Source organism: Nycticebus coucang, chromosome 9, assembly GCF_027406575.1.
Source record: "Nycticebus coucang isolate mNycCou1 chromosome 9, mNycCou1.pri, whole genome shotgun sequence".
NCBI classification, from domain to species: domain Eukaryota; kingdom Metazoa; phylum Chordata; class Mammalia; order Primates; family Lorisidae; genus Nycticebus; species Nycticebus coucang.
Window position 1 is genome coordinate 51,099,141 of NC_069788.1, and position 23,333 is coordinate 51,122,473.

General features: G+C 36.7%; 1 non-coding gene across 1 annotated transcript; it reads left to right on the top strand.

Annotated features, from left to right (window-relative positions):
* The first annotated feature begins 6,923 nt into the window (after nucleotides 1-6,923).
* Nucleotides 6,924-6,996, top strand: TRNAR-UCG (transfer RNA arginine (anticodon UCG)). Its single transcript has one exon. It is a non-coding gene; the product is annotated as a tRNA-Arg (tRNA).
* Nucleotides 6,997-23,333: the final 16,337 nt, after the last annotated feature.

Here is a 23,333-nt window from a genome sequence, read left to right on the forward strand (position 1 = left end):
GCACACACACATCCAATTCTCATAGATATACAAAAGATAATGAATCAAAGTATACCACTACAGAAAAAAAATCAACATATCACAAAAGAGAAGAGCAAGAGAAGAAAAAAAGAACAAAGAAACCACAAAGCAGTAAAACAAATGACATTAGTAAGTTCTTACCTATCAATAATTACTTTAAATGTAAATTGATTATATTCATCATCAATTCTGCATTTTTTTAAAAATCAAGACCCAACAATATACTGCCTACTAGAGACTAACTTTAGCTTTAAGTACACACAAAGATAGAAAGTACAGGGAGGAATAGAGAGCAGAGAGAGGCATACTTATTTTAGACAGAACAAACTTTCAGTCAAAATCTTCCACAAGAGACAAAGCAGATGACTATATAATAATAGAAAGGTTAATCCATTAAGAGAATATAACAATTGTAAATATATATGCACCCAACATTGGAGCACCTAAATATATAAAGCAAATATTAACAGAACTGAAAGAAGAAATAGAAAGTACTCTACTTTCAGCAGGCGGCTTCAGTACCCACTTTCAACAATGAATAGATCATCCAGACAGAACATCACTAAGAAAACAGCAGGCTTCAATAACACAATAGACCAAATAGATGTAATAGATATATACAGAATATTTCACTAAACAGCAGCAGAAGACAAATTTTTCTCAAATTCACATAGAACATTCTCCAGGATATATCATGTTATAACACAAAAGAAGTTGTAACAAATTTAAGAAAATTAAAATTACACCAAGTATGTTTTTTAACCACAATGGCATCAAAGTAGAAATCAAATTGGAAAATTCACAAATATGTGGAAATGAAGCAACATACTCCTGAACAATCAATATCTCATAAAAGAAATCAAAAGGGAAATAAAAAAGTTTTTCAAGACAAGTGGGGGAAGGAGGGAGGAGGCAGAGGAGAGGATGGCGGGGGATGGTTGTGCTCTCACCTAAAGAGCATAATGTAACGGTATATGGCACACCTCTTGAGTGAAGCGTTCAATCACAACTTCGACTTTACCTAACAGACACAAATAATGTAACATAATCATTTGTACCCCCATATTAATCTGAACTTTTAAAAAAAGTTTCTTAAGACAAAAAGGAAAACAAAACATACCAATACTTATGGGATGTAGTAAAAGCAGAGCTGAGAAGGAAGTTTATAACAATAAATGACTATTTTAAGAAAAAAACATTTCAAATAAACAACAGAACTTTATACTTTAAGAATCCAGAAAAAGAAGCACAAACTAAGCCCAAAGTTAGCAGAAGGAAGGAAACAATGTAGACTGGAGCAGCAATAAATGAAATAGAGACTAGAAAGACAATAGAAAAGATCAACAGACCCAGGAGGTGGCTTTTTAAAAAATGATAAACAAAATTGACAAAACTTTAGCTAGAGTAATCATGAAAAAAGCAAGGACTACAATAAATAAAATTATAAATGAAGGAGGAGATATTACAACTGATACCATAGAAATACAAAAGATCATGAGACTACTATGAACAATTACATGTCAACAATTAGATAATCTGGAAGAAATGTATATATTCCTAAAATGTACAACCTACTAAGACTGAATCATGAAAAAAATAGAAAATCTAAACAGTCCAATAACAAGTAAGGAAGTTGAAGCAGCAATCAAAACTTCTGAACATAAAACAATCTCAGGTCCTGATGGCTTCACTGCTGAATTATACCAAATGTTTAACAACTAATAGCAATCCTTCTCAACTCTTCCAAAAAATCAAAGAGGGGTTCAGTTTCTTCCAAACTGAACTCTTTCTATATGGCTAGAATTACCCAGAGACTAAAGCCAGACAAGGAACATACAAGAAAAGAAATTTAACAGGCCAATATCCTTGACGAACACAGAAACAAAAATTCTCAACAAAAAACTAACAAACTGTATTCAAGAGTACATTAAAAGAATCCTACACTATAATTTATCTTTGGGAAGGACTTGTCCTTAGGAAGCAATGGTTTTCAACATGAGAAAATTAATGTGTGACACATAACATTAATGGAATAAAATAATATGGTCATTTCAATAGAAGTAAAGAAAGCATTTGGCAAGATTCAACATTCTTTTATGATAAAAGCACCCAAAAATTAAGTATAGAAGTGTATCTTTTCATAACAAAGGCCATGTACAATAAGTCCATAGCTAACATACTCAATGGTGAAAATATGAAAGCTTTTCCTGTAATATCAGTAACAAGGTAAGTATGCCCCACTCTCACCATTTCTTTCTTTTCTTTTCTTTCTTTCTTTTTTTTTTTTTGAGACAGAGTCTCACTGTAGCCCTTGGTAGAGTGCTGTGACATCACAGCTCACAGCAACCTCAAACTCTTGGGCTTAAGTGATTCTCTTGCCTCAGCCTCCCAATTGGCTGGGACTACAGATGCCACACAACTATTTGTTTTTATTTTTTATTAAATAATAGCTGTGTACATTAATGCAATTATGGGGTACAATGTGTGGTTTTATATACAATTTGAAATATTTTCATCAAACTGGTTAGCATAGCCTTCACAGCATTTTGACACAACTATTTTTTGTCGCAGTTGTCATTGTTGTTTAGCTGTCCGGGGCCAGGTTCGAACCTGCCACCTTCAGTGTATGTGGCTGGCACCCTCACCACTGTGCTATGGGCACCGAGCCTCACTCTCACCATTTCTATTCAACATAGCACTGAAGTCCTAGCCAAAACAATTAGATAAGAAAAAGAAACAAAAGTCAGCCAAACCTGAAGGGAAGAAATTAAATTGTCTCTGTAGACATGATCTTATTGATAGAAAATCTTAAAGACCCCACTGAAAACAACTGTTAGAATTAATAAATGACTTCAGTAAAGTTGCAAGGTGCAAAATCAATATACAAAAATCTGTTGCGTTTCTATACACTAATAATGAGTTATCTGTAAAAGAAATTAAGAATCCCATTTACAATGGCATCACAAAGAGTTCAGTTTTAGGAATAAATTTAACCAAGGACATGAAAGGTTTGTTTGCTGAAAACCATAAGATCGTGATAAAAGTAATTGATTAAGACACAAATAAATGAAAAGATAATCCTGTGTTCACAGATTGGGATAACTAGTAATGTTAAAATCTCCATATTACCAAAAGTGACTCACAGAGACAATGTGCTTTCTTATTCGTTGGCTTAAATTTGAAGAAGTAGGGTAAGAGACAATCACAGATCTTGAAAGCTGTTAGTAGTCAAACATAAAATATGAATTTAACCTCTTTATTTTTACCCGGTAGAAATTGTGCACATGTTCACAAAAAATGCATAAGATTCTTCCTAGCAGCCTTATTCATAAGATCCCCCAGATGGAAACAACCCAAATGTCCAGAACCAGTAAAATGGGTAAGTAAGGGTAAATAAATTGGTACAGTCATATGATGGAATATTACACAGCAATGAGAAAGAGCGAATGTTAAATGCTCTAACAACATGGATAAATCTCACATATTGCTGCACAAAAGAAGCCAGACATAAAAGAGTATTTTTTGCATAATGCCATTTATATAAAGTATAAAATATGCAAGATGTCAGAAGTGACAAAAGTGTTTATTGTTATGCAGAAAGTGATTAAGATGGGGCATGACAGTTGCTTCTCTGGTACTAGTTATGTTCTATTTCTTGACACAGCTCAAGTGACAAAACTTAGTTCTGGAATTCTACCTGATAGAAACAAGAGGAAAAAGTTGGAACAGAAGATTTGGGTAGGGGCTCATAAATATTCAGTGATATATGTGTATACAAACACACACTTGTATGTGGACATCTTCCTGCATGTTTGTTATATTTCAATTAAAAAGTTTACTTAAAAAGGAAAAACAAAACCACCTTAAGAAAAAGAATATTATCATCGTTTTAGAAGTTCCCTTCACCCCACCCCATCTTATACCTTTCTCTTATTCTTAGATAATCATATAATTGTTGTGATAATCATTCTCTTGCTCTTACATAATAGCTTTACTACTTACATATGTATCCATAAACAATAGATTATTTAGCATGCTTAGAACAGCTTTAAGAACAGCAATGTTTTCCTGTTTTTAAAATATAGTCATGTTAATATCTCATTTTCTGTGACATTTAGGTTTTTATGCATTAGATGTAATTGCTTTTGTAAATTTTTAAAGCTGTCAAGAAAACATGTTAACACTCTTACTAATTACAAAATTTATTTATTTATTTTTTGAGACAGAGTCTCAAGCTGTCATCCTGGGTAGAGTGCTGTAGCATCACAGCTCACAGCAATCTCCAACTCCTGGGCTTAAGCTATTCTCTTGCCTCAGCCTACCAAGTAGCTGGGACTACAGGCGCCCACCACAACGCCCGGCTGTTTTTTGTTTGTAGTTGTCATTGTTGTTTGGCAGGCCCAGGCTCAATTAGTACCTGCCAGCTCTGGTGTATGTGGCTGGCGCTTAGCCGCTTGAGCTACATACAGGTGCCAAGCCTATAAAATTTATTTTTAAATTTGTTTAGTTAATCTTTATACACAAACATACAATTTGTTAAGAAAAAAAAAGACAGTCAGTGTAACTGGCTTATTGTACCCTCAATGAATCCCCAACAATAAAAAAATAAATAAATAAAAAAGAAAAAAAAGACAAGATAGTTCTCATTCTTCCTTTATAGTCATTATAACTTTTTAACTTTCCTTTTGTCTAGTAGGGAATGGAAGTGGTGATTTCTGGTATGCTCCATATGTTCCCAACTTAGAGAGTTTTAATGTTTTTACCTTTAAGTATTATATTTTCTGTAGATTCTTTTAGTTTTAAAAATAGAGTTAAAGAAATTTCTTTCTATTTCTAGATTGCTAAGAGTTTTATCATGACTGGATGCTGAAATTATCAAATGCTTTTTCTGTCTCTACTAAGGTAAAAAAATGTTTTTCCTTTACAGTAACTTCTTGATGTTTTTCTCATGTTAAATTGATGTCCAATTTTTGGTATACATCCAGTTTTGTTACAATTTTTAAACATTGTTGGATTCAGCTTATGTGGGGAGAGGCTTACTCTGTCATTTGGGGTAGCGTGCAGTGGTGCCATCTTGGCTCCCTCCAACCTCAAACTCCTCAAACTCTGGCCTCAAAAGATCCTCCTGCCTCATCCTTGGGTGTAGTTGGAACTACAGGTGCAAGCCACATGCTTGGGTCTAATCTTTTTTATCTTCTGTAGAGGAGTCGGGGGGATGGAAGGGGAAGATCTCTTTGTTTTGCTCAGACTGGTTTCAAATTCCTGACTGACTCTAATTCCCAAAGTGCTGAGATTATAGGCATCAGCCACCTTGCCCAATAGCTTTGTGTTTTTTTTCCTCAAAGTATATTTGCATTTATGTCCATGAATGGGATTGATCTATGATTTTCTTTCTCACACTGTCTTTGGTTTTGATATTAGGATGAAGTCAGGCTTATAAAATGAGATGGAAAGTGTTCTCTGTGTCACTATATTTGGAAAAGTTTGTTTCCGATTGAAATTATTCTCCCTAGATTGTTTTGAACGAATTTCCTGGTGAAAATATCTGGGTTTAGATTTTATTCTTTGGGAAAAAAATTGACTATTCAATTTATGAAATGATTTTAGGACTATTCATATTTGCTATTTCCTCTTGAATGTGATTTTGTAATTGATATTTTGGGGAAAATTTGCTATTTCATTGAAATTTTCAGATTCATTGGGCAAATTTTCCTTTCAGCTAACTTTTTCTTATCTTTTAGCTGTCAGAGTAAATTTGGATGTTCACTGAACCTCTTCAGTCTGGGTGAAGGAAAGACCTGACAGTCTGACAATTTGACCAGGCAAGGAGGAGAGCAATGCTTTTCCAGATGGCATGAGAAATAGAGTGCAGCCTCCTCAAGGCGCAGTCCAGTCGCTAATCAGAAGAGCTTTTCAATAAATAATCTTTCTCTGGCATCTCTAAACTATGAAAATTCTGTATAACTGACTTTGGGAGAGGCGAGACCAAGGTGTAGAGAAGAAGCAGGTTTCATAGACTCAAATCCGACCCTCCAAGAGATCCCAGTAGCGGGGGGATGAGGCTCTCACATGCCTGGCGTTCTGGCCATGCTGCTCTTCCCACGCCCCAGCCCCCCCCAGAAAGAGGGTCCATGCAGATGGGGTTCGCACCAAGACCAGCCTCCAGGCGCGTCACTAGTGGGAGGTCGGGATCTGGTGTGTTGAGGGTAGCTCTGGAATATAAAAAACTGGAAAGAAAACACACACCCACCACGTAGTGACTTGCGCCTCTACTTCCCTAACCTAGTGGAGGAGAAACCTAGCTTCTCCCAGCTGAACGACTCCACACCACAATCAGGTAGTTGCACAAGGTAACAGACATTCTTTAATTACTCTCTAAGCGCCTCTGACATTCTTGGGCTTTTTACAAATGTCTCATTGGAGAATACTTAGCGGGATCTATTCTTCTTGGCTTCCTAGTGGGGACAGGCCTAGGAAGACGCCTCGATTTAATCCTAATTGAAGTTTCGCGACAGAATTGGATGTAAAGCTGAGAGAGTCGCATCTTTCTTGTCCACCACACGGTGATTTTCATTTACTCTCGGCATATGTAGCCGTGATTATAGAGAGAAGTTCCTTTCTTATTCTATTACTTATCAGCTGAGAGAGGCACCGAAGAGCGTGTTTATAATTTTATATAGAATTTGGTGTCAAGTTAAAGGCAGGAGTTTAGTGAAAATTGGAATACACATTTTACATTACCTTGTTAATTGTGACGTCGGAGAAATTACGTAGCTTTTCTGAGTGTTAATCACACTACTCTTAAAATGAAGATAATTGGCAAAATCAGGTCATTTTAAAAAATCCAGATAAACCCAGATTCTAACACTTGTTACATTTTTTTCACAAACAAGCAAGTGTGGGACCACGTGGCCTAATGGATAAGGCGTCTGACTTCGGATCAGAAGATTGAGGGTTCGAATCCCTTCGTGGTTGCATCTACTTTTTCATTCCTATTTAACAAACACCATTGCGTATCCCCGAAACCCCAAGTTATACCATCTGATCACTTTCAGAAAGAACCTGATTTCTCTGCAACCCTTTCCCGTAGGTAACCGGATGATGCGTCAGAGGTCATTCCTATGATCCGACTGATTGTAGTTCGCAAGAAGCTCCTGGTCAAGTACAGAAGTGTGTGAGGGTAGGGGGGGATGAGACAACCCGATCTCTGGCTCTAGAGGCTGGGTCAGTGAGCGGGCTGGGAACCGCACCGCGCGCGGTAAAGGGCTCAGCTTACTCGGTCCCGCAGGCGGCGATCCGCGCTCTTCTCTTGGTCCACAGAAGCGGCTCAGTTAAATACCTGACTCGCAGACACACAGAAGAGTGCCAGTATCCTGAGAGCTTTGTTTTGAAGGTAGTTTAAACATCTCTCCCTTTGAAAAGGAAAACTACCCACATTTTAAAGGAGCTGGGGAAACACATCCCATAAACCCCGCTCCTGATGCGGGTGAATGAGACCGGCGACCGGACGCGGTGGTTCTGGCGACTGCCGAGACCCGCTCCCGGGTTCTCCCCTACGCCTCGGCGGGAATTAGTCTGATTATGTGCAATATCTGGAGAACAAATACAAACCAAGTCTTGAAAAGGAGTAGAGGCGAACTAAGAAAACATCAGGAAGAAGAGGAAGCAGTTTCTCCAAAAGCGGAAAGAATCTGGCCAAATACATTTGAATATTTAGGGCGAATATTCAAATTATTAGAACCACATGACGTAGCAAATTAGATTCATGAATGGGTAGCAAATGCCAATAGTCTTAAATTATGAAATAAATTGAATTAGTTGTCAAACATCTTCCTACTGAAAAAAATCCCATGTCCCATTGCTTATCTGGAACTTGTAAAAAACATTCAAAGAGGAAATTATCTTGAGACATAAACTCTTCCATAGAATAGGAAAAAAAAAGAAAAGAAAAAAAGTAAGACCCACAACTACTTTTGCAAAATGCCATGATATTTTCCCCCAGGCAATGTGTCCTTTAAACAGTTTTAATCAGGGATAATTATTGTACAGTAAACTGCACGTCTTTAAACTGTATGTGTGTTTGACATACAACGTATCTAATTGTGAAAGTATCACTACACTAAAGAGAGTGAACATAGACATCACATCCAAAAGTTTCCTCATGCTCTTTGCAATTCCTGTTCTCCTTCCACAACCACTGGTCTGCTTTGGGTTGTTACATATTTGTACTTTTATGAAACATGATATGTTCATAGTTTTTAGAATTTTACGAGCATGGGATCATACAGTATGAACTTTTAAAAAATCTTTTCAGTCATTATCATTATTTTGAGATTCATTGAGAGTTATTGGTCGTATTACAAATTCATGTATTTTTTCTTGCTGGATAGTACCCCTGTTGTATGGCTATCTTACAATTTGCTTGTCCATTCATCTATTGATGAATTATTTCTGAATGTTTGGGTTTTGGCTATTATAAATGAAGCTTCTCTGAACATTTGTGTATAATATTTTGCACAGATATATGTTTTCATTTCTCTTGGGTAAATACTTTGAGTTGAATGGCTGGGTTATATGTAGGCCTATATTTAATTTTTTTTTTTTAAGATAGAGTCTCAGTCTGCCACCCTTTATACATTAACTAATAGTAACACTATAAGAAAGAAGATTGTAGGTCATTCTTGTTCTTGAAGACAGTTACAAATAGTGCTGGAGGTTAAAGAACTGAACAGAGTCATGTTTAAAATGAATTATAAGTCATTTTGGTCTTGAGTTTATATCAAGAACCCAATATTACTGTACTATGAGAAAATAAATCATTCTAATTCAGCACATTAGGAATGAAAAAAATTATAAGGTTGCCTCAATAGAGGTAGAAAAAATATCTGTGAAAATTTAGCATTCAATCATGATCAAAACACTAAGCAACCTAGCAATAGATAAGATAATTTCTTTAACCTGGTAAATGACATCTTTGAAAACTTACAGTAAATGTCAATCTTAAATGTAAAATGTTTAGTATTTATTTATATGCAGAATATTGAAAACATTCTGTTTGAGATTAGTAACAAATCAGAGATCCCAGCTCCCATCACTTACAAACTCTGTGTGCATCATTCATTGACTTTACCAATCATATATAAAAAAAAAAAAGAAAGGGTGGCGTCTGTGGCTCAAAGGAGTAGGGCGCCGGCCCCATATGCCAGAAGTGGCAGGTTCAAGCCCAGCCTTGGCCAAAAACGGCAAAAAAAAAAAAAAAAAAAGAAAAAGTGTGATTGGAAAGGAAAAACAGTCATTGTTCTCAGATAATATGATTATATAAAAAGATAAGTATTAGATTATAACAGATATAATCTAATAGATTATAAAATCTATTATGTTAAGAGAATAGAGAGATAAACCATGTAGCATGTGTTACATACAATAAGAAAATAAGGGAAATAAAGAATAAATTCTCCCCTATTTTTATGTACAGTGAATTATTTTACTTTTTACTCCATATAAGCCCAAGAATGTGATAGGCAAATAAACATTATGTACTAAACAGTTTTCTTTTAAAATTTTAATTAATCACTGACAAGTTCATTCAGGGGTTCTGACAAATATGATATATGTAGTAATGCAAACCCCCAAACAGCTCCTTTTTGCTGAAATGCTGCTGCGTGTGTTCTGAGTGCCTTCCCAACCACTTCCCTCCCCTCCAACCTGCATTTTCCAGGTCCTCCTAGAATTCTACTCCAGTGGAATTGATAGGGCTTGAAGATTATGAGAATTTGCAAGCATTTTTTGATGCTAGAAACCCATTTGTTTCTCTAGACTTTTTCTAGAGGATTTCCACTCTGTATGTATTGTTCAAAGCAAGGACACTGAATGGTGCCTCAAAATCCTCAAAGTTCTTTAGAACAACAATGTAAAAGGCTTTCTCTATCATGGCTATGGAGACTACTGAATTCATTCGCACACTATCAGGTAATAATAATACTACCTCCCAGGATTAAATAAGTTAACATATTGTTTTAAAATGTACTGGAATTTGTTTTAATCAGGTATGACAAAACAGACATGGAAATGGATGTCATGGGAGAAGTTTTTAATACTCACAGACCCCAAGAAACAAACAAAAAAAATACCACATCATGCAAAGACACATGGGGAAGTATCAGGGTTGGTCAAGAGGCAGAGGAAGGGAAGGGAAAATGTGGGCAAGAGTCCTTATTATAGTTTTTGTCAGAAGAAACGGGGATGTGGGGTAAATAGGCTTAGCATTGGCTAGTTTGATAATTTCAGCCTGCTCAGGGCATAGAGGCTGTTTTTGATTGGTTAGTTGGTTGGGGCAGGAGGATTGTGGCCAAGAGTGTAAGAGCTTGGTAAAGAAGTGGTTTAGAGGTGGACTCTGGATATGTTTATTTGCATATGAAAGGTGCAGTCACAGGGGAGTCGTTTACTATCTCTAGGAACTGGCTAGCCCTGGTGGGAAGGGGCATTCTCTCCAAGCTCAGCAAGGCCCCAAGATATCAAAGTATCAGGAAATACAGAAAATATAATACATGATTAATACACATATATAAAGCACTTAGGATGAGGCTTGGCATTTGGCATGCATTCAACAAATAGTATTTATTATTTAAGATATGAATTTATAGGACAGAGGTGGTAAAGTGATACACCAAAGTCATGTAGCTAACAATCACAGAATGAATTCAATTTCCATATTCCTACTTTAGAGCTCTGTCTGTAATATCATATTGCCTTTCACATGTTGTTACTAATTCCTTACAGCCTGGGTGGCGCCCGTAGCTCAGTGGTTGGTGGGTTTGAATCCAGCCTGGGCCAGCTAAACAACAATGACAACTGCGACCGAAAAATTGCCAGGCGTTGTGGCTGGCGCCTGTAATCCCAGCTACTTGGGAGGCTGAGGCAACAGAATCACTTAAGCCCAAAAGCTGGAGGTTGCTGTGAGCTGTGACGCCACAGCACTCTTCCGAGGGCGACATAGTGAGACTCTGTCTCAAAAAAAAAAAATTCCTTACAGTCTACAACGCTTATATAATAATACTGGGTGGTGAGTAGTAAGGAAGCACTTTGTTTATAGGCCCCATCTCACAGTTTTGATACAGTATCCTAATGACTCTGCCTTCCCAGATCTCTGTGATTGAGTAGTTCTGAGTAGTTTGAGTACTTTGAGACATGACGCTAGCATATGAAGAAAAAGTAGCCAACTCTGAAGGCAACATAGCAAGCAAATCGTATCTGCCAAGATAGCATCACATATAGTATGTAGCAATCAGATTAAGAGCAAAAAGTAGAGGCTAACAGGGCTTTGGGACTGCCCTTTGGATCTTCACCTCTCCTGGGCCTATAGGCTGTTATTGAAAGATGTCAAGCCCAGTAGTGAAACATCAGATCCCAAAGCTCTCAGCCATCTCAGAGCCAATGCTTTCATTCTGGCCCACGTCCTGGTCAAGACAGAATCAAAGGCGCAGCTAGTGTTGTAGGAGTTTAGGGATGTGAGATAGAAAGAAGAGGAGCAGAGAGGTGGAGAAACAAAAAGAGGAAAAGGAAAGAAGGTGAGGGAAAGTGTAAGAAAGAAGCATGAAGGAAGAGAAGAGAAAACAATACTAATGTTCACAAGCTACCCACTACATGCCAGGATTCTTCAAACATGTTACATTAATCCTCACCAATAATAAGTGGGTTATTATTGTCTCCACTTTATATATAAATATATACACCATGTATATAAAAGTCAATACAGAGAGAAAATTAACAGCATGCCCAAACGTGTTCATCAAATAAGAAGATAAGCTGGGAATCAATTCAAATTTTCTAAAATATAATTTATTTCCTCTATAAAAAATTGAAAACTATGTTATAAAATAAATAAAAGAGCAATGAGTGAAAGCAAAGAGTAAAGATAATATACAGGAAAAAGAAAAAAGAAGAAGGAGATGCAGAGAATTCAGAAGCAGGGACACAGGTTTGTAATAAGATGTTCAATTTCTTCACTGTAATAGCAGTTGAGCTAGGGTTGATCTTTTTTAGATCTCAGCCTCTTCTACGAAATAATCACTTGTCAATTAAACAAATACTGATGTATTTTAAATTCTAGTCATTCCTTTTGTTACTTGGAAAAAAATTATAACAATTTCGATAGTCTTTGCCTTGAGAAGTTTAAATGCAATGATGTCAACAACCAAGAGAATGCCTGACCTGGCTTACAGGTGTGATTCCCTGTAACTATCTTTACTACTAACTACTTTCATGTTTGTACCCTTTAACACATAACTGCCTTGTGAGTTGTATTTAACTCATGCTAGTTTTGAGCCCGGTGCCTCATGAAACATACCTATATAACTCACACATCTCTACTTTGGGAAGACCTGTGGTGTATAGGCAAATGAGGCTGCCATGCTGAGCATACATGTTTCACAATTGGTGGTCCCCTGGTAAAATCCTGAAGAAAATTCTCATTAGGTTTGAAATTTTTATTCTATTTTTTTCTATTTATATTTTTTTAATTAAAAAAATTTTTATGTATGTATTTATTTTTATTATGAGTTAATATGAGGGTACGTATGATCAGGTTACATTTGTAAGGTAAAGTCCAAAGTCTGAGTTGTAGTTGAATCCTTCACCTAGGAAATGTGCCAAAACCTCTACATTGTACTGACTGATAGGTGGAAGTTGACCAAGCCCTCTCCGCACATCCCCCATTTTTAAGTTTAATTTTTAATTTTTATTTTTTTGTCTAGTGTGGGCCTATAGTTGATGGTCTACTATTTTCACATCAGTACTGAGTACATGGGATGCTTGCTTTTCCATTCTTGAGATACTTTACTTAGGAGAATGTTTTCCAAATCCATCTATCCATCTATCCAGGTAAATACAAAAGATGAAAAGTCTCCATCTTTCAACAAAACAGTATGGCCCCCAGGAAAAATATTTTTTGTTTTTTGAGAGGTGGCAGTCAATGTGTTAAAATAAGTTTATAGCAGAAAGGAATGAGGAAGAGATAAATCTACCTCAGCAGGAAGAAAGCAGTATTATTTAACACTCCTTTTTCTTCTGTTTTTCTAATAAGGAAGACAATACTTAACATAGAAAAAGAAAAGGATTAGCAGGGAATATGAGACTTAACTGCGAGAGGACAATAGGAGAGTATTCACCTATTTATGATATTTAAGGATATATACCCTAGAAAGAATATCTCAGGACATTAAAAATATCATTAATATTGTTAAAATTATATCTGTAAGACCTTAAGATGTAAAAAATACTCTGAATTCATAGAGGCTACCAAATTTTTAAAATCTAAAAGACAAGAGTAGGGCAAAAAAATAAAAAAATCTAGAAGACAAGCTTAATTTAGAGACTCTACAATTTCGTGCCATTTAGTTTTTAGTAGAATGCACTGTGAAGGCCTGTGCAGTGTGCTGATCACTAGATGAAAGCCTGGGTGTACAAAGGACAACTCATAAGACAAACACAGTAAAGTCAAAGTAGAATTCTAGGTTTGGAATCGTGGCTCTATCATTGGACAAATCTTGCCACATTTGAATTGATTTGGTGGTGGATATAATATGCATGTTGATTAAATTTGAGTATGGCTATGATCAATAACAGACTAGCTCCCTAAATTGCCATTGACTTCAAAGATGCATTAAACTTGGAAGTGATTAATTGCTGCAGCACAATATTAAAGATTGGCAGCTGACTTTTCTTTCTTTTTTTGTAGAGACAGAGTTTCACTTTATCGCCCTCGGTAGAGTGCTGTGGCATCACACAGCTCACAGCAACCTCCAACTCCTGGGCTTAGGCGATTCTCTTGCCTCAGCCTCCAGAGTAGCTGGACTACAGGCGGCCACCACAACACCTGGCCAATTTTTTTTTTTTAATTAGATCATAGCTGTGTACATTAATGCAATCATGGAGTACAATATGCTGGTTTTATATACAATTTGAAATATTTTCATCAAACTGGTTAACATAGCCTTTACAGCATTTTCTTAGTTATTAAGACATTTATATTCTATACCTAGTAAATTTCACATGTACCCTTGTAAAATGCACGGTAGATGCTGGCTATTTTTTTTGTTGCAGTTTGGCTGGGGCCAGCGCCCTACCCAGTGAGACACAGGCGCTGCCCATAGTTGATTTTTCAATGTAAGGTTCATGTATTTTAGTTGACCATATGCTACTCTTATTTTTAAATAATGCCAAAAAAAGGTTTATTTTTGGCATTAAAATAATGTCAAAAAAAGGTTTGACAAATGAGTCAATTCCCCAGTGTGTAAATAAATATATAATTTCATATATAAATGAAAAAATCAAACAAATCAAGGAAAAAATGGGGGAAAAATCTTGAGTAGGCACTTTAAAGACACACATACAAAGGTATACAAAAGGCCAATAAATATATGAAAATATGCTGAACTTTCCTATGCTGAGTCATAGGAGAAGTACAAATTAATTTGGCTTTTTAATGTAAATATGGTAAACTAGAAGATAATATAAGAGCTTCATTATAGACAAAATCTATTGGTTTCTTACTGTGGAAGATGAAGAGATATTTCCTCTATTTTCTTTCTTCTATTTATTTTTTATGTCCCCCCCCATTCCTCTATTTTCTTTAACAGTGATAAGAATAGACAACCTTGTTTTATTCTTGATTTTAGAGGAAAAGTACCCAGTCTTTTGCCATTAATTATTTTTTTGGCTGTGAGGGTTGCTGCTATTTTTGTTTGTTTTTTTGTTTTTTTGCAGATGCCCTATACCAGGTCCAAGAGCTTTCTTTCTATTCTTAGTTTGTTGAGTGTTTTCATCATGAAACGTGTTGAATTTTGTCAAATGCTTTTTATGACTCTTTTGAAATGATCATGTGATTTTTGCTTTTATTATATTGACGTGGTATATTACATTGAATTTTGGATGATAAACCAATCTTGCATTCTTGGTATAAATCCCACTTGGTCATGGTATATAATTCTTTTCATATGCTGCCAGATTTGGTTTATTAGTATTTTGTCGAGGATTTTTTTTTTTTACTCATATTCATAAGAGCTATTGGATCTGTAGTTTTCTTATAATGTCTTTTTTGGTATTAGGGTAGTAATGATGTCACAATGAATTGAAAAGCATTTCCTCCTCTTCTATTTGTTAAAAGAGTTTGTGAATAATTGGTATGAATCTTTTATATGCATTGTAAAGTTAGCAGTGAAGCCAAGTTAGGCCTTGGCTTTTCATTTCGGTTTTGATATTTGGTTGTTGTTGTTGTTAATGACTAATTCAGTCTGTTTGCTTGTTGTAGGTCTATTCAGATTGTCTGCATTTCTTGAGTTAGTTTCCATAGTTCTTGTCTTCCTTCCTGGGAATTTCCTACCTCATCTAAGTTGTCTGATTTATTGGCATACAATTATTCATAATATTCTTTTCTTTTTCTTTTTCTTTTTTTTAATTTCTGTGAAGTCAGTAGTAAAGAACCCTCTTTGGTTTCTGATTCTAGTAAGTAGAGTTTTCTCTCTTTCTTTCCTTGGTCAATCTAGCTAAAGGTTTGTAAACCGCATTGACTTTTATTTTTTATTGTTGGGGATTCATTAAGGGTATAAGATACCAGGTTACACTGATTGCATTTGTTAAATAAAGTCCCTCCTATAATTGTGTCTTGCCCCCAAAAGGTGTGCCACACACTGAGACCCCGCCCCCCTACCTCCTTCCCTGTCTTTGCTCTTTCCTTCTCCCATCATTTTTAATGGCTGAGTAGTATTCCATCGTATACATATACCACAGCTTGTTAATCCATTCCTGGGTTGGTGGGCATTTAGTCTGTTTCCACGTTTTGGCAATTGTAAATTGAGCTGCAATAAACAGTCTAGTGCAAGGGTCTTTATGGTAGAAGGATTTTTTTTTCTTTTGGGTAGATGCCCATAATGGGATTGCAGGATCAAATGGGACGTCTATCTTGAGTTCTTTGAGGGTTCTCCATACTTCCTTCCAGAAAGGTTGTACTAGTTTGCAGTCCCACCAGCAGTGCAAAAGTGTCCCTTTCTCTCCACATCCACACCAGCATCTGCAGTTTTGAGATTTTGTGATGTGGGCCATTCTCCGTGGGGTTAGATGATATCTCAGGGTGGTTTTGATTTGCATTTCTCTAATAATTAGGGATGATGAGCATTTTTTCATACGTTTGTTAGCCATTCATCTGTTTTCTTTAGAGAAGTTTCTATTCATGTCTCTTGCCCATTAATATGTGGGATTGTTGGTTTTCTTCATGTGGATGAATTAATCTCTATAGATCAAGTTATCAAGCTTTTGTCTGATTCAAAATATGCAAATATCCTTTCCCAGTGTGTACGTTGTCTATTTGCTTTGGTTGTTGTCTCCTTAGCTGTACAGAAGCTTTTCGGTTTCATTAAGTCCCATTTGTTTATTTTTGTTGTTGTTGCAATTGCCACTGAAGTCTTTTTCATAAAGTCTTTCCCCAGGTCGATATCGTCCAGTGTTTTTCCTATGCTTTCTTTCAGGATTTTTATTGTTTTGTGCCTTAAATTTAAGTCTTTTATCCATCTTGAATCAATTTTTGTGAGTGGAGAAAGGTGCAGGTCCAGTTTCAGTCTTTTACATATGGATATCCAATTCTCCCAGCACCATTTATTGAATAGGGATTCATTCCCCCAGTGTATGTTCTTGTTTGGTTTATGGAAGTCTAGGTGCCTATAAGATGTTGGTTTCATTTCCTGGTTTTCTATTCAATCCCAAATGCCTATGTCTCTATTTTTGTGCCAGTACATGCTGTTTTGACCACTATGGCCTTATAGTACAGCCTAAATTCTGGGAGGCTGATGCCTCCAGCTTTGCTTTTATTGCTAAGAACTGCTTTAGTTATATGGGGCTTTTTCTGGTTCCATACAAAACAAAGGATTATTTTTTCCAAGTCTTGAAAGTACAATGTTGGTATTTTAATAGGGATGGCATTGAATCGGTAGATTGTTTTGGGAAGTACAGACATTTTAACAATGTTGATTCTTCCCAGCCATGAGCATGGTGTGTTCTTCCATTTGTTAATATCCTCTGCTATTTCTTTTCTTAGGGTTTCATAATTTTCTTTATATAGGTCCTTCACCTCTTTTGTTAGGTATATTCCTAGGTATTTCTTTTTTTTTTTTTTTTTAAGCTATGGTGAAGGGAGTTGTGTCATTAATTAGCCTTTCATCTTGGCTGTTACTGCTGTATAAAAAGGCTACTAACTTGGGGACATTTGTTTTATATCCTGAGACATTACTGGATTTTTTGATGACTTTCAGGAATCTGTGGTTGAGTCTTTGGGGTTCTCTAGGTATAAGATCATTTCGTCAGCAAAGAGGGAGAGTTTGACCTCCTCTGCTCCCATTTGGATACCACATTAACCTATTTAAGGAACTAGCTTTTGATTTCATTGATCTTCTCTGTTGTTTTTCATTCTCCAGTTCATTAATTTTCACTCTAATATTTCTTTTTTTTTTTTTTGTATGAAAGGTTTTTATTGGCAAGGGAGGGATGCTGCAGAGCAGCACCAAGGAGAAGAGAAAAGGCGGGTGGGAGGAAAGAGAGAGAGGAAAGGGAGAGGGGGAGAGAGGAGAGACTGAGAGAGACAGACAAAGAGAGGCGGAGAGAGGAGGGGAGAGAGCTCTAATATTTCTTATTTCCATCTTTTGCTTCCTTTAGATTTAGTTTGCTTTTCTTTTCCAGTGTCTTATTGGAAAGTTAGGCTATTATTTTGGAGATTTTTGTTCTTTTTTAACATAAGAATTTATAGCCTTGATGTAAATTTACATGTGAATTTTCCTCTAAGCCTTGCTTTAGCTGCATCCCATAAGATTTGGTACATTGTATTTCATTTTCATTCATCTTAAAGCATTTTCTATTCCCTTTTGATTTCTTCATCGACTCATTTGTTTTTCTTTTTTAAAAATTCTTTTTGTTTTTATAGATTTGAGGGTACATATAAGGTTTGGTGTATGGATACATATATTATGGAATAGTGAAGTCTGGGGTTTCAGTGTACCCCTCACTCAAATAATGTACATTAGACTCAATAAAAAATTTTCATCTCTCACTCCCTCCTACTCTCCTACCTTATGGAGCCTGCAATGACTATCATTCTATTTTGGATGTCTATACATGGCCATTGTTTATCTCCTACTTCTAAGTGAGAATATGTGATATTTGACTTTCGGAGTTATTTCTCTTAGAATAATGGCCTCCAATTCCATCCAAGTTGTTGTAAAAGACATGATTTTATTCCTTTTTTTGGCTCTGTCTCAAAAAAAAATAATAAAATAAAATGTGATGTTTAATTTCCACATATTTTTGAGTTCCCTCAACTTCTTTCTGTTATTAATTTCTAACTTCATATATTATAATGTATAATGTAAAAACACTTTGTATTATTTTAATCCTTTTAAATGTATCAAGGTTTGTTTTACCACCATGTATTTTATGTCTGTTTTGTTCACCTATGGTCTATCCTGGAGAATGTATCCTGTGCACTTGCGATGAATATATTTGGTGTTGTTAGGTAGAGTGTTCTACAGATGTCTATTAAGTCTAATTAGTCTATAGTGTTGTTCAAGTCTTCTATTTCTTTTCTGGTCTTCTGCCTATTTGTTCTACCCATTATTGAAAGTGAGGTATTAAGATCTCCAACTGTGGCTCAAGCGGCTAAGGCACCAGCCACATAAACCTGAGCTGGCAGGTTCGAATCCAGCCCGGGCCCACCAAACAACAATGATGGCTGCAACCAAAGACGTTGTGGCGGGTGCCTGTAGTCCCAGCTACTTGGGAGGCAGAGGCAAGAGAATCACTTAAGCCCAGGAGTTGGAGGTTGCTGTGACCTGTGATGCCACAGCACTCTACCCAGGGCGACAGCTTGAGGCTCTATCTCAAAAAAAAAAAAAAAAAAAAGATGTCCAACTATTATTGTTGTATTGTCTATTTTTCCTTCATGTATTTTGGTGTTCTGTCATTAGGTATAGATATGTTTATACTTGTTATATTTCCCTGGTAGTTGACTATTCCATTGTTTTTAACAATACCCTGGGGGAGAGCAATCCATTGAAATTCTGGTTCCTTGAAGGAAGAGTTTCTGAGGTCACTGTTTGATTCTCCCCTGCAAACCAGGCAATTTACAGATTAGCCTACATCTCCAATGAATTTCCTGTAACCTTCACTGTTTCTAAGATCATCTTTAGGTTGGAACATCACCATCTGTCTTACAAAAAGTCAGTTCCTTTGGGAAGAGATTAGGAGTTGTCTATTTGAGGTCCTCCTGTTCCCCCCAGGCAAAATCTCTGAGCTAAGGCTTTGAAGGTGATGATGGAACAATTCATTATCAGTGGCCCCAAGATAGAGTCTCCATTCCATGAGAGGGGTTGGGTAAAAAGGGCAGCCACCATTTTTCATCTGCAGTCACTGGAACTTCAGCAATCACTAGCTGTGCACAGGATTGAAAAATACCAATGCCATGCCCCTCCCAGGATATTGGCCCTCAGACTGAGAGCTGGGGAGTAAGGGAGGCTTATGTTCTTCATTGTACCAGTCTGTAGTGGAGTTTTTATCTTACTTAGGTGGGGGAGGGGAGGGAGGAAGCAATCCTGGTTGTGTTAGTCTGTTTGGGCTACTACAAAAAAAAAAATTATCTTAAACCAAGTAATTTATAAATAGAAATTTATTTCTTACAGTTCTGATGGCTGCGAAGTTGAAGATTAAGGCACCAGCAGATTCAATGTCTGGGGAGGACTTGTTCAGTCTGCTTCAAAGATGGTGTCTCTAGCTGCATCCTCATATGGTGGAAAGGTGAAAGGAGTGACAAGCTCCCCCCACCTCTTTTATAAGGTCACTAATCCCATTCTTGAGGGCTTATAACTTTCATTAAATAATATTTCTAAATAAAACTCTCCCTACATAATTACCGCCCAAAGATCTCTTAATACTATCATATTGGTGATTAAATTTCAGCAAGTAAATTTTGGAGAAACACATTCAGACCATGGCACTGGTTCAAAAATATGGACCAATTTTAGTAGATTTTCTTGAATAGATATTTCTTCACTTAACATATACACTTTAGGACCTTTTCCAGAGACTTTAAACGGTCAATGGAAAAAAATAATTTTCACCATTTTTACTTGGTTCTTCTCACTGTCATGCTGGGAGGTGATCTCTGGAGATACTTTTATTATATTGTTCATCTCTCTATAACTGCTCTATGAACAATTTTTTTTTTTTTTTGGTGACAGAGTCTCACTATGTCGCCCTCGGTAGAGTGTCGTGGCATCACAGCTGACAGCAACCTCAAACTCTTGGGCTTAAGCAATTCTCTTGCCTCAGCCTCCCAAGTAGCTAGAACTACAGGTGCCCACCACAACACCCAGCTATTTTTTGATTGTAGTTGTCGTTGTTTTTTGGCAGGCCAGAGCTAGATTCGAACCTGCCAGCTCCAGTGTATATGTTTGGTGCCCTAACTGCTGAGCTACAGGTGCCAAGCCTCTATGAACAAATTTTTAATGACCCTTAAATGTTTTTACAATCCTCTCTGTTAACTACTAGACCTTTTGAGATGTTTCCCAGAAATAATAGATTTTCTACAAGTCAAAAGGGTTGAGATTCTGAAGTCTCCTGGGCAGACTTCCTGACACCAAGAATCACCATTCCCCACAACCTGCCACCAAAGCAGCCCTTATTTAGTTACACTGTGACCTGGCCCAAGCACATGGCCTGTTCTTTAAAAGCCCATGATCTCCATTAATTAAAGAGATGAATTTAAAACATCTTCTGTTCTCCCAACAAGACATTTTTATTATTAAAAAAGTCCTTTCTTTCTTGGCAACCTTCATTGCCTCAATAATTGGATCTTTGTGTGATGAGCAACTAGACCTAACCAAAGCCCCTTGCAGTTTTCATAACACCTCAACGTATATTTCTCTTCCCTCACCATGATTACTTAATTTCATCATAATTTTATATTCAGAGTTATAAAAAATTTTATATTCAGTAATAAAAAATTATTCTCAACTGAGTCATATTAGTACTGTGATTGTATTTCTTTTCTTACACATTGTCGTTTTCTGTTATTAAATTAACTTCCTTATGCTTGTTTTTTATTTTTTGTGATTCTATAGCCAATTTATCCTGAATCAATTTTCCAGTAGTTTAAGCAACTCTCAACGTAGTGAAACACCTCAAATAGCCTATCAATTTCAATATTTTTCTTAGTGGTCTCTTCTCTGAAGTCCTTGTCTTCCTGCTTCAGTCTAGACTGGCTGTTCTCTAAGCATGCTACATAGGAGTTCTTCTGAGGCCTTTCTTTCAGTACAACCTGGGAGTGTACTTTGCCTTCTTCCTGTTTTGACTCCCCTTGTTTTTATTTTTTTGAGTCTTGTAGTATTTAGATGGAGAACAACCTCCAGGGGTTTTCTGAGAGGGTGCCTCTCAGCTTTATAACACACTCATTTTTGATTGATAATTTGACTAAGTATAGAAAACTAAATGGGAAGTCCTTTTCACTCATACTTTATGACATTATTCTACTGTCAGTATCAACAGTTTCTTCTGTTGAACTCAATATTTCTTTTTTCTTTCTTTTCTTTCTTTCTTTTTTTTTTTTTGAGACATAGTCTCACTATGTTGCCCTCGGTAGAGTGCCATGGCATCACAGCTCACAGCAATCTCAAACTCTTGGGCTTAAGTGAACGATTCTCTTGCCTCAGCCTCCCAAGTAGCTGGGACTACAGGCGCCCACCAAAACACCCGGCTATTTTTGTTGCAGTTGTCATTGCTGTTTAGCTGGCCTGGACCAGGTTCGAACCCACCAGCCTCGGGGTATGTGGCTGGTGCTATAACCACTGTGCTATGGGTGCTGAGCCTGAACTCAATATTTCTAAATAAAATGCATATATTCCTTTCTGTTCCTACTTAGTGTAAAATTCAAAGCAAAGAAAGTTTGATCTAGTCTTAATTTTGATAGGTGCTCAGCAGGTAGGTCCTCAGGAGTATCTGGAGAAAAATTAAAGCTGTTACACTCAGCTTCCAACTACCGTAACAAGAAGTATGCTACCCAAAAAATGACATGTTATGTTTCTCTGAAAAAATACTAGGCAAACTAGCAACAAGCTATCTCAATATGGATACCAAACCCCTCTCTCCCTGTCATAGGTGATAAGGAAAACCATTATACCTATCTAAAGGACAGGCAGCACTGGAGAAGTGAAGCTAGAAAGGACTGTGGACCCTGCAGGCTAGTTTGCAAAATCAGGTAAGGAATGTGAGCCATTCCTACTCATCCATACCTCTACTCACTCTAGAGATCTGGAAGCTCTGAGTCTTTCAGAGCAGGAGCTCTGAGCTTGCTGCAAAGATCCAAGAGTCAGAAACTTACTTTAGAGATAAATTTGAATACCCCAGAATTTCAAATGATTCTAGAGTCTCCATATTGTGACAGGAACAGAGAGAACCTAATGCTTGGGACAATGAGAAGGTTTCAAAAAATAATAAACTGTGACTTATCCTAAGCTCTTACTTTGTTCTTATGGTTAAGGCTTGGGCCTGGACCCTAGCTTTTTGTATCCTTGAGTTGTAGGACATGAGAGGTTCTTTATACAATCCCACAGATATGTACTTCCACTGTTAGCCTTTGTTTAATGACATGATTCTTAGTCTTTCATTGTCTCTCTCCAAAACATCAATTTCCTCTAGCAATGATTATCCAGATCTATTACCTTATAATTACCATGTGCCTCATGCTTCTCAAGCACCTATTACATCACATCTGTCTAGTGTATATCCAAGTATATATACCAAAAAGTTTTGACAATAGCACTGCTACTATGTGCCGTGGCTGCTCATGCCATCATCTCATTATCAACTAGGTGGTGAATAATTTGCCTTCAGAAATCATATGTTAGTGTCTTGTTTCTCAGAACATTTTTAGTATCAACAACTGGAGGTTGGGTTCCCTGGAAAGCAGACTCTAAAATAGAGATTTGCAATCAGAAAATTCACTAGCATATTATCTGAGGATCAGTATCTGCTGGGTTGAGGGGAACAGAGAAGAAAAGAAGGATTTGTCAGAGGGAAAAATTGGGTTCCTATGCAAGCAAGAATAGCCATCAATCTACCCCTTGGGGTTCTCTGAAGCTGGGATGGCCCTTCAAAATTGTCCTAAGCTGAGCAGTTAGTATCTGGCCTTTATATCCCTTATGGACCAGTAATTGGATACCAGTTAGAAAAGGGACAAATTTGGCCTGAGGCAATTCTTGAAAACAGTTGACAACTGAGAG